Source organism: Capra hircus, chromosome 25 (genome assembly GCF_001704415.2).
Source record: "Capra hircus breed San Clemente chromosome 25, ASM170441v1, whole genome shotgun sequence".
NCBI classification, from domain to species: domain Eukaryota; kingdom Metazoa; phylum Chordata; class Mammalia; order Artiodactyla; family Bovidae; genus Capra; species Capra hircus.
Window position 1 is genome coordinate 12,399,112 of NC_030832.1, and position 12,384 is coordinate 12,411,495.

Below are 12,384 nucleotides of genomic sequence, written 5' to 3' on the forward strand. Positions count from 1 at the left end.
TTTAATCTTGTTCATATCTGAGCTGTTACACACAATGCTGTTCTGAGCTTTCCTCAAGCACAAACGCAGGGAACTCTCCAGGGTAAATACTGAAGACTTCACTTGCTGGGTTACTGAATCTGTGTATTACCAGTTTTGTTGGATCATGCCAAATGCTCCCACCAAAAGTGTTAAAAAGCTCCAGTGGCCCCAAATGCCTGTCCATCTGATGACACTCCCTCTTGTCCACTTCCTCACAGCAATGCTAGATGACAAAAGAGCAATTAGGTGGCAGATTTGACTGCCTTGACGTCTAAGACTCTGTTTCTTCCCCAGCCCTGCAAGGCAAAGCTGAATGCTGAGCAATGGAAATTACAGGAGTTGTTTAATGGTGAACCTGCTCCAGGTTAAGCTGGATGGCAATCATTCCCTCTAGGCTTCCACTGACGACTCTGTAAATGCAGAACATTTATCACAGGCAGAGGCATGTGGAATGACAAGGCGCTTGTGCTATAATGATTTTCCTTCCTCTTTATCACAAAGAAGATGATCAATCCAGGCAGGTGCACTGGAGGGGGGCCTCTGGCAGAGCGTTTGCCAACAAAGGGAACATATCAGACCAGCACACACGTCTGGCCAGTGGCTGGCTCCCTCTTCATGCAGGCCTGGTTATCTGCTCACATCCCAGCCTCAAACACAGAAAAGAAAAACCAACCTCTCTTTTGCCTCACTCATTCATTCATTCAACCTGGGGCTCGAAAGCCCACCAGGTATGAGAGATTCAACACTGAACAGGCAGACATGCTCCTGCTTTCCAAGACATTCCATTCTACTAAGAAAATAAGTGAAGCCACAGAGCACCCAAGGGCCAGTGTTTACTTAGCACCTATGTTGTGCCAGGTGCTCCAGATTCACAGATCAGCATATGGTCACTGTCTACAAGAAGCTTACCATCTAACTGACTTCTCTGCACAATGCCTGGGATCAGTGACAGATCTAAGTGCAAAGTATCAAACAGAAACCTCAAGATCAGATTCTGGACTCAGATATGCTACTCCATTCACAAGGATCAATATCTAATTCTCTCTAGCAGGGGAGCAGAGGCTGAGAGGATGAGACATAGACCACATGTTTTGATGGTAAATTTGGGGAAGAATACTGGAAACAGGGGCATATGAGAAGTTTTCAAGTAGCAAAGCTCCATCAACCAAGAAAAGGTTGTCCTGCTTGATTCCCAGTAGAGATAAAGCAAATGAAGGTGCTATACATTCTTGAACTTCTATCCAAAATAATCAAAACAATACAAAACATTCATTAAATCTATTTACACGTGCTGCCTCATTTAATCCCCATAATAACTCAGACAGAGAGGCATTAGAACCAAGGTTTCACAAATAAGGAAACCCAGGCCATGAGTGGTTACTTTTCCAATGTCGCACAAGCAGTAATTTGCAAAAATCACAATTTGGACCCAGTTCTACTTGTCTCTAAAATCCCATTAGCACTGTCTCAAATATCTCTGGCTGAATGATACATAATGTGGAAGTTTGTTTGAACATCCCTTTGACCATTTCCCCAAAGACTAAAGCTGTCCTTACTGTGGTCTTGCTTGGCTAACCTCCATCTTGTTCACCAAAAACTTCCCCTTCAATGACCCTGACATGTTCTTTGTGGGATCTGGGCCATCTGGACTCCAAGGATGAAGGACATATGCCCTTGCACACTCATGTGTCAGTGTCTGTGTGTGCTGGCAGGGGGTCAGCATGAAGCTGGGTATGGGCCCCTAGAAGGGATCAACTTAGGACACCCCTAAGTTCCTCCCATATCATTTTCTTAACATTTTTTCTTTCAGATAATTCATTGTTTACATCTAAACAGATTAAATCACTACCATAAATACTACTAGTACCACTAGTAGGAACAGATTAGATTAAATCACTACTATAAATACTACTAGTACCACTCGCCATCCATTCTACTAACAGTAAAAATTAAAAAAACAATGAAGACAAAACAATATTGAATTATTTCTAGCTACTGTTGCCTTCTAAACACAAAGAGCCTGTGTCTTGTTTCACTTTATTAAAAAGGAAGATTAGCAAGTGTTGGAGAGGTGTTAAATCAGATTAACACCATGCTGAGGTTCTTCATTTGACATAATTGGGATTAAAGAAAATTGGAATAGAAATAAAGTTTCACTGTGTGATGCAGTATTTCTTAATGCTGTTTCTGTTTAATGCTTAGAGTAAAATATATGTCAAGTAGCACCACACTGCGGGCTTCCCAGGTAACTCAGCTGATAAAGAATCTGCCTGCAATGCAGGAGACCCCAGTTCGATTCCTGGGTCAGGAAGATCTACTGGAGAAGGAATAGGCTACCCACTCCAGTATTCTTGGGCTTTCCTGGTGGTTCAGCTGGTAAAGAATCTGCCTAAAATGAGGGAGACCTGGGTTTGATCCCTAGGCTGGGACAATCCCCTGGGGAAGGGAATGGCTACTCACTTCAGTATTCTGGCCTGGAGAATTCCATGGACTGTATAGTCCATGGGGTCGCAAAGAGTTAGACACGACTGAGTGACTTTCACTCACTCACTTAGCACTACATTGCACTTCTTGGAAAATGTTGCCTTAAAGTAGATAGATAAAAAGACAATATAGAAATGCTAATAATCATAATAACAGTTACTATATATTGGACTATTTTCTACTATATACTACATGTATGCATATAATACATATGTCGGAGTGTTGCCAACAACATATAGTCAGAGGTATGGTTTTTCCAGTAATTATATACAGATGTGAGAGCTGGACCATAAAGAAGGCTGAGTGCCAAAGAACTGATGCTTTCAAATTGTGGTGCTGGAGAAGACTCTTGGGAGTCCCTTGGTCAGCAAGGAAAACAAATCAGTCAATCCCAAAAGAAATCAACCCTGGATATTCATTGAAAGGGCTAATGCTGAAGCTGAAGTTTCAACACTTTGGACACCTGATGGGAAGAACTGACTCATTGGAAAATAACCTGATTTGAGGAAAGATTGAAGGCAGGAGAAGTGGACGACAGAGGATGAAATGGTTGGATGGCATAACTGACTGGATGGACATGAGATTGAGCAAGCTCCAGGAGTTGGTGATATATGCATATGTATGTATATATATAATGTATATGTATATATAATATCTATATAATGTATATTTAATAGAATACTGTACTTTGCTATACAGTAGAAATTAATGTGACATTATAAATCAACTATACCTCAATAAAATAATTTCTATAAAAGCAAAAGAAAAGAAAATACCCTCAACTAATCTCTGGTAGGTCACTAGGACTTACCTCTTATTAGGTCACTTACCTCTGGGCAGTTACCTCTACGGTTGATAGGAGTTACCTCTGGGGAGGGACATTGACAGGAAAGAGGGGCAGAGGAAGTTTCTGTAGTGAATGAAATAAACTCTATCTTGATCTGAAGATACAGATTATATCTACTAATACAAGGTGCTCAGACACTTCAGTTCAGTTCAGTTCAGTTGCTCAGTCATGTCCAACTCTTTGCGACCCAATGAATTGCAGCACACCAGGCCTCCCTGTCTATCACCAAATCCCAGAATTCACTCAAATTCATGTCCATCGAGTCGGTGATGCCATCCAGCCATCTCATCCTCTGTCATCCCCTTCTCCTCCTGCCCCTAATCCCTCCCAGCATCAGTCTTTTCCAATGAGTCAACTCTTCGCATGAGGTGGCTAAAGTACTGGAGTTTCAGCTTTAGCATCATTCCTTCCAAAGAAATCCCAGGGCTGATCTCCTTCAGAATGGACTGGTTGGATCTCCTTGCAGTCCAAGGGACTCTCAAGAGTCTTCTCCAACACCACAGTTCAAAAGCATCAATTCTTCGGCACTCAGCTTTCTTCACAGTCCAACTCTTGCATCCATACATGACCACTGGAAAAACCATAGCCTTGACTAAACGGACCTTTGTTGGCAAAGCAATGTCTCTGCTTTTCAATATGCTATCTAGGTTGGTCATAACTTTCCTTCCAAGGAGTAAGCATCTTTTAATTTCATGGCTGCAGTCACCATCTGCAGTGATTTTGGAGCCCCCCAAAATAGTCTGACACTGTATCCACTGTTTCCCCATCTAATTCCCATGAAGTGATGGGACCAGATGCCATGATCTTCGTTTTCTGAATGTTGAGCTTTAAGCCAACTTTTTCACTCTCCTCTTTCACTTTCATCAAGAGGCTTTTTAGTTCCTCTTCACTTTCTGCCATAAGGGTGGGGTCATCGGCATATCTGAGGTTATTGATATTTCTCCCAGTAATTTTGATTTCAGCTTGAGCTTCTTCCAGCCCAGCATTTCTCATGATGTACTCTGCATAAAGTTAAATAAGCAGGGTGACAATATACAGCCTTGACATACTCCTTTTCCTATTTGGAACCAGTGTGTTGTTCCATGTCCAGTTCTAACTGTTGCTTCCTGACCTGCATACAGATTTCTCGAGAGGCAAGTTAGGTGGTCTGGTATTCCCATCTCTTTCAGAATTTTCCACAGATTGTTGTAATCCACACAGTCAAAGGCTTTGGCATAGTCAATAAAGCAAAAGTAGATGTTTTTCTGGAACTCTCTTGCTTTTTCGATGATCCAACTGATGTTTGCAATTTGATCTCTGGTTCCTCTGCCTTTTCTAAAACCAGCTTGAACATCTGGAAGTTCCTGGTTCACGTATTGCTGAAGCCTGGCTTGGAGAATTTTGAGCATTACTTTACTAGCATGTGAGATGAGTGCAATTGTGCAGTAGTTTGAGCATTCTTTGGCATTGCCTTTCTTTGGGATTGGAATGAAAACTGCACCTTTTCCAGTCCTGTGGCCACTGCTGAGTTTTCCAAATTTGCTGGCCTATTGAGTACAGCACTTTCACAGCATTATCTTTCAGGATTTGAAATAGCTCAATAGGGATTCCATCACCTCCACTAGTTTTGTTCGTAGTGATGCTTTCTAAGGCTCACTCGACTTCACATCCCAGGGTGTCTGGCTCCAAGTGAGTGATCACACCATCATGATTATCTTGGTCGGGAGGATATTTTTTGTACAGTTTTTCTGTGTATTCTTGCCACCTCTTCTTAATATCTTCTGCTTCTGTTAGGTCCATACCTTTTCTGTCCTTTATCGAGCCCATCTTTGCATGAAACATTCCCTTGGTATCTTTGATTTTCTTTAAGAGATCTCTAGTCTTTCCCATTCTGTTGTTTTCCTCTATTTCTTTGCATTGATCACTGAGGAAGGCTTTCTTATCTCTCCTTGCTATTCTTTGGAACTCTGTATCCAGATGCTTGTATCTTTCCTTTTCTCCTTTGCTTTTCGCTTCTCGTCTTTTCACTTATGTGTATATATATACACATATATACAAAACTTAACCAAGCTATACACTTAAGATTTGTGCTTTTTATTCTATCTAAATTATGCCTCAATAAAGTATCAGGGGAACAGTCTGTAGCTCTATACACAAGCTAACATTCCTCTGATTAGAACTGTTAGTTGACAGGCTTTCTTAGAATTCCACTGAATACTGGAGTTGAAGAATGCCCCACTGTGCTTGGGTGGCTTTCATTGCTTCAAATTATAGTCTTGGGCCTCTTTCTTAATTACATCTTTCCTCCCAAGACATTCTAATACACTTGTGGTCAGAGGTTCTGTCTCATCTGTCTATCTTCAGTGTGTCTTCCACTGAGCCTTACACATATTGAGTGAAGTTAAAGTCGCTCAGTTGTGTCTGACTCTCTGCGACCCTATGGACTATACAGTCCATGGAACTCTCCAGGCCAGAATTCTGGAGCAGGTAGCCTTTCCCTTCTCCAGGGGATCTTCCCAACCCAGGGATGGAAGCCAGGTTTCCTGCATTGCAGGTGGATTCTTTACCAGCTGAGCCACAAGGGAAGCCCAAGAATACTGGAGTGGGTAGCCTATCCTTTCTCCAGCAGATCTTCCCTACCCAGGAATCGAACCGGGGTCCCCTGCATTGCAGGTGGATTCTTTACCAGCTGAGCTATGAGGGAAGCCCTAGTCCTCATAAACAGTGGCTGGATTGAATTTTCATGTTTTCATGTGCTAATTAAATAAATATGTCATGACAGTTTAATAAAGAGTTAAAATTGTAAAGTAAAAAAAATGATAATAAATAAATAAAATTTTAAAAGGAGTTAAAATCAGATTTAAAATCGACAAATGCAGCTTTATTCTCATTTATTTTCAAAGACCACCTCCTACCCCTCATGACTGAAATTCAAGTCAACACAGTTGGAAGGAAAGAAAAGGAGGACAAGTCAAGCTTCATCTAAACAATCCTCTAATTTTGCATGAACAGCTCCTAATGGAAGTATTACTTAAAGTTCAGTTTGTAATTATTGTACTTTGGAAGATGAAAACAGAAGAACAAAAGTCAAGCTTTATTATTAATTATAAGTCCGATGGCAATTTAAAAAAAAAAAAGGAAAAGTTACAATGCTATACCGGCCACTGTCTGTAAAGCTTCAGTTCCAAATGCTAATGAACTTTGTCCCTAAAAAAGAAAAAAAAAATACTGAGCCAATACAATATTGGTCATTGAGCTTACAATGAGTGGTCTCAGGAGTGATTAAGCTTGTACAAAATAACCCCTAGTTCACAAGTAACGGCCCTGGGGGCACAGGCAGGTGAGAAGAATGGATTCTGATGGACAGAGTCTCGTTCTTAGATGGAACCACAAGAATGCTGCTCTTTCTTTTAGTGACAGTTCTTTAAAATCCAAATTAACTCTAGATGGCTTGGTGCTCCCTTTGGGGGAAGATATCTGAAAATGGGAGCCTTGCAGTATGGTCCTATATGATTCTCTTTCATCTCAAGGAAGAATACTCGGCCTCTTACAGTACTCTGACCAGGGACCAAGGGTGAAAACTGAGGTGGCAGGGGAGACCAAGGGTGAAGAAGGAAGTATGAAGGAAATTAAGTACCACAGCATCCTTCTTTGACTATGCCTTCTTAACCCTACACGCAACATATGTTTATTTTCCTTTTCATTTTTTTTTATTTTATTTTTATTTTTATTTTTTTTTAAATTTTAAAATCTTTAATTCTTACATGCGTTCCCAAACATGAACCCCCCTCCCACCTCCCTCCCCACAACATCTCTCTGGGTCATCCCCATGCACCAGCCCCAAGCAAGCTGCACCCTACGTCAGACATGGACTGGCGATTCAATTCTTACATGACAGTATACATGTTAGAATTCCCATTCTCCCAAGTCATCCCACCCTCTCCCTCTCCCTCTGAGTCCAAAAGTCCGGTATACACGTCTGTGTCTTTTTTCCTGTCTTGCGTACAGGGTCGTCATTGCCATCTTCCTAAATTCCATATATATGTGTTAGTATACTGTATTGGCGTTTTTCTTTCTGGCTTACTTCACTCTGTATAATCGGCTCCAGTTTCATCCATCTCATCAGAACTGATTCAAATGAATTCTTTTTAACGGCTGAGTACTACTCCATTGTGTATATGTACCACAGCTTTCTTATCCATTCATCTGCTGATGGACATCTAGGTTGTTTCCATGTCCTGGCTATCATAAACAATGCTGCGATGAACATTGGGGTACATGTGTCTCTTTCAATTCTGGTTTCCTCGGTGTGTATGCCCAGCAGTGGGATTGCTGGGTCATAAGGTAGTTCTATTTGCAATTTTTTAAGGAATCTCCACACTGTTCTCCATAGTGGCTGTACTAGTTTGCATTCCCACCAACAGTGTAGGAGGGTTCCCTTTTCTCCACACCCTCTCCAGCATGTATTGCTTGTAGATTTTTGGATCGCAGCCATTCTGACTGGTGTGAAGTGGTACCTCATTGTGGTTTTGATTTGCATTTCTCTAATAATGAGTGATGTTGAGCATCTTTTCATGTGTTTGTTAGCCATCCGTATGTCTTCTTTGGAGAAATGTCTATTTAGTTCTTTGGCCCATTTTTTGTAAAAACTCTCCAGAAAGCAGGAATAGAAGGAACATACCTCAACATAATAAAAGCTATATATGACAAACCCACAGCAAACATTATCCTCAATGGTGAAAAATTGAAAGCATTTCCCCTAAAGTCAGGAACAAGACAAGGGTGTCCACTCTCACCGCTACTATTCAACATAGTTCTGGAAGTTTTGGCCACAGCAATCAGAGCAGAAAAAGAAATAAAAGGAATCCAAATTGGAAAAGAAGAAGTAAAACTCTCACTGTTTGCAGATGACATGATCCTCTACATGGAAAACCCTAAAGACTCCACCAGAAAATTACTAGAGCTAATCAATGAATATAGTAAAGTTGCAGGATATAAAATCAACACACAGAAATCCCTTGCATTCCTATACACGAATAATGAGAAAGTAGAAAAAGAAATTAAGGAAACAATTCCATTCACCATCGCAACGAAAAGAATAAAATACTTAGGAATATATCTACCTAAAGAAACTAAAGACCTATATATAGAAAACTATAAAACACTGATGAAAGAAATCAAAGAGGACACTAACAGATGGAGAAATATACCATGTTCATGGATCGGAAGAATCAATATAGTGAAAATGAGTATACTACCCAAAGCAATTTACAAATTCAATGCAATCCCTGTCAAGCTACCAGCCACATTTTTCACAGAACTAGAACAAATAATTTCAAGATTTGTATGGAAATACAAAAAACCTCGAATAGCCAAAGCAATCTTGAGAAAGAAGAATGGAACTGGAGGAATCAACTTGCCTGACTTCAGGCTCTACTACAAAGCCACAGTCATCAAGACAGTATGGTACTGGCACAAAGACAGACATATAGATCAATGGAACAAAATAGAAAGCCCAGAGATAAATCCACACACATATGGACACCTTATCTTTGACAAAGGAGGCAAGAATATACAATGGAGTAAAGACAATCTCTTTAACAAGTGGTGCTGGGAAAACTGGTCAGCCACTTGTAAAAGAATGAAACTAGATCACTTTCTAACACTGTACACAAAAATAAACTCAAAATGGATTAAAGATCTAAATGTAAGATCAGAAACTATAAAACTCCTAGAGGAGAACATAGGCAAAACACTCTCAGACATAAATCACAGCAGGATCCTCTATGATCCACCTGCCAGAATTCTGGAAATAAAAGCAAAAATAAACAAATGGGATCTAATTAAAATTAAAAGCTTCTGTACAACAAAGGAAAATATAAGCAAGGTGAAAAGACAGCCTTCTGAATGGGAGAAAATAATAGCAAATGAAACAACTGACAAACAACTAATCTCAAAAATATACAAGCAACTTCTGCAGCTCAATTCCAGAAAAATATTTTCCTTTTTAAAAGAGCTCAGTGTCAGAGCCAAGTTAATAATTGGACTACCAGGGAAGCCCAAGTTAATAACAGCTATTGTTTACTGAGTATGGGCTTTGCAGGAGACACCAGGAGTAAAGAACCCACCTGCCAATGCAGGAGATGCAAGAGACATCATCTCAATCCCTGGGTCCGGAAGATCCCCTGGAGTGGGAAGTGGCAACCCACTCCAGTATTCTTGCCTAGAAAATTCCGTGGACCGAGGAGCCTGGCAGGCTACAGTCTATGGGGTCACAAAGTGTCAGACACAACAAGCACACACACACACAATCACACATTTAAGTATGGACTATGCGCCATGTACTGTCATCATACCATTCAATTTACAGAATCCTATGTAATCTTTATGAAATAGATATTATCCCCATTTCATAGGTAAGAAAACCAATAGGCTCAAATAAGTTTATTGACAATGGCCAATAGGGCTTCCTCATGGCTCAGAGGGTAAAGAATCTGCTTGCTATGTGAGAGACATGGTTTCGATCCCTTGGATGGGAAGATTCCCTGGGGAAGGGAATGGCAACCCACTCCAGTATTCTTGCCTGGAGAATTCCATAGACAGAGGAGCCTGGTGGGCTGTAGTCCATGAGGTCACAAAGAGTCAGACATAGAGACTAACACTTTCACTTTTCGCATGACCAGTAAGCCATACAGCTGAGATATGAACCCAGTCCACCTGACTCCAAAGCACAAATAAGTTTGGAAAGATTGCAATCTCTCAGATCACTGTAGGAACCAATAAGGATTTCTATTATATAGAAAATTCATGGAAAGCCTATTCAAGACCAATGACCTTTCCCTAACAACTTAAAAGATGACAATAATTCCTGGGCTGAGTGTTACTGTTGGAAAACACAACCAAAGGGAACCATCTCACAGACTTATCAGACCAATTCCAAAAGTTAAGCTTCTCAGAATCCACTGGACAACCAAAGGAAGACAATGCTTATAACATCTTTAGAGCTCATCATTCAATTTTCAGAGCATTTATGGCAGATCACTGTAACATTTTCCCCTGGAATTGTTCAGATTTCCTGATTTATTGAGCACCAGACTCTATGAGGCCAGAAAAAAAAAATCACAGAGTGAATCTATATCATCTTCTCTTACTTGAAAACAAATGAAAACCTCTGTGCTACAAAGATTTTCCTTTTCCTCTCCCTGGGGAATTTGACAGTATCTACAAAACTCATTTCATTACATACTTGCAAGTGTTCTACAGGGATAATCACTCAGGGCACCTTGGGTTAACCCAAAGCTAGTTTTTCTCTTTTTCTAAGTATTTTCTGGCCACCTGAGCTAGGGCAATGCTGCTCTTATCATGGCCTCTTTGACTGCAACCTAATTTCTCCATCTTGCAAGCGACTAATAACTATTCAGTATGAAAGATCCCTAGTGAAAGGTGAAGTTAAAACATGTGTCAAATGTGTTCATTGCATACCAGATCAGCATTTGTGCTTGTTCTTAGTCGAAGGTTCAGTGAAAGGGAAGACAAAACACGGGGCAAAAAAAAAAAAGAGCCGTCTGCTGTAGACTAAGTGTTTATGTCTCAAAATTCATATGTTGAGGTTCAATTCCCCAGTTCCCAAAGTGACAGATTTGGAAGTGTGGCCTTTGAGAGGCAATTAGGTTTCAGTGAGGTCATGGGGGTGGAGGCCCCAAGATGAGATTTATGGCATGATAGTGCTTCACTGGGAGAAGGAAATGGCAACCCACTCCAGTATTCTTGTCTGGAAAATCCCCATGTACAGAGGAGTCTGGCAGGCTACAGTCCATGGGGTCACAAAGAGTCAGACACTACTGAGCAACTAAGCTTGGGGCTTCCCTGCTGGCTCAGACAATAAAGAATCTGCCTGCAATGTGGAAGGCCTGGGTTCCATCCCTGGGTCAGGAAGATTCCCTAGAAAAAGGAATGGCTACCCACTCCAGTATTCTTGTCTGGAGAATTTCATGGACAGAGGAGCCTGGCAGGCTATAGTCCATGGGGTCACAAAGAGTAAGACATGACTGAGAATACACACACACACACACACACACACACACACACACACACACACACACAGAGGAATATTACAAAGCCATAAAAAAGACTGATCTACTAACTTTCACTTTCAGGAGGATGAAGAGTCCAGAAGTCTCCCAAGTTTGTACGAACACCATGAGAAGGTTGTCTATGAACCAGGAAGTGGACTCTCACCAGACACTGGTATCGGCTGGTACCTTGATCTTAGACTTTCAGCCTCCAGAATTGTGAGAAATAAACGTTTACTATTTTAGCCACCTAATTGATGGTGTCTTTATTATAGCAGCCTGAGCTGTTAAAGACGCCATCATGTAAGCAGAGTAGTGAATAGTATAGAATACAGAATTTCAGAGTCAGTGTGGTCCAGGTTCAGTCTCTGCCCACCTCACTTTCTGAAGATCCACCATTAAGAAGGTTATTTAACTTTAGAAGAGTAAAAATGAATACTAATCAAACTTCTACTACACACCAAATGTTCTTCCAGTTCTCAAAGCAACTCAGCAAAGGGTACTTACTGCTAATTCCCACTTTGCACATGAGGAAGTTAAAATGATCTGATTTGCTCAGAGTTACATGGCTAGTAAACAGCTGAACCAGGATTTGAACAAATAACCTAAATTCCTGCATGGTCCCTGTAAACATGCTATTCTTGTTGGGCTGTGTACTATTAGAATGTTATCAGTAATGTTCACACCAAAATAAATGAATAAAAGTCCTTTTTTTTTTTTTTTTTCAGAAAAATAAAATCCTCCATGGTGGCACAGAAAAACTGAGGATGGAAATAAAGACAACTCCTGTACACAACTTCCCAGGGACCCTGAATGAATGCCCTCATAGTAGCACAGGGTGAAATTCAGACATCTAAAAATTGGCCTCATCCACTAGCATGACTGTGGAAAAAAAAAAAATATATAGGGACTTTCCCGTGGTCCAGTGGTTAAGACTCCATGCTTTCAATGCAGGGGATACAGGTTCTATCCCTGGTCGAG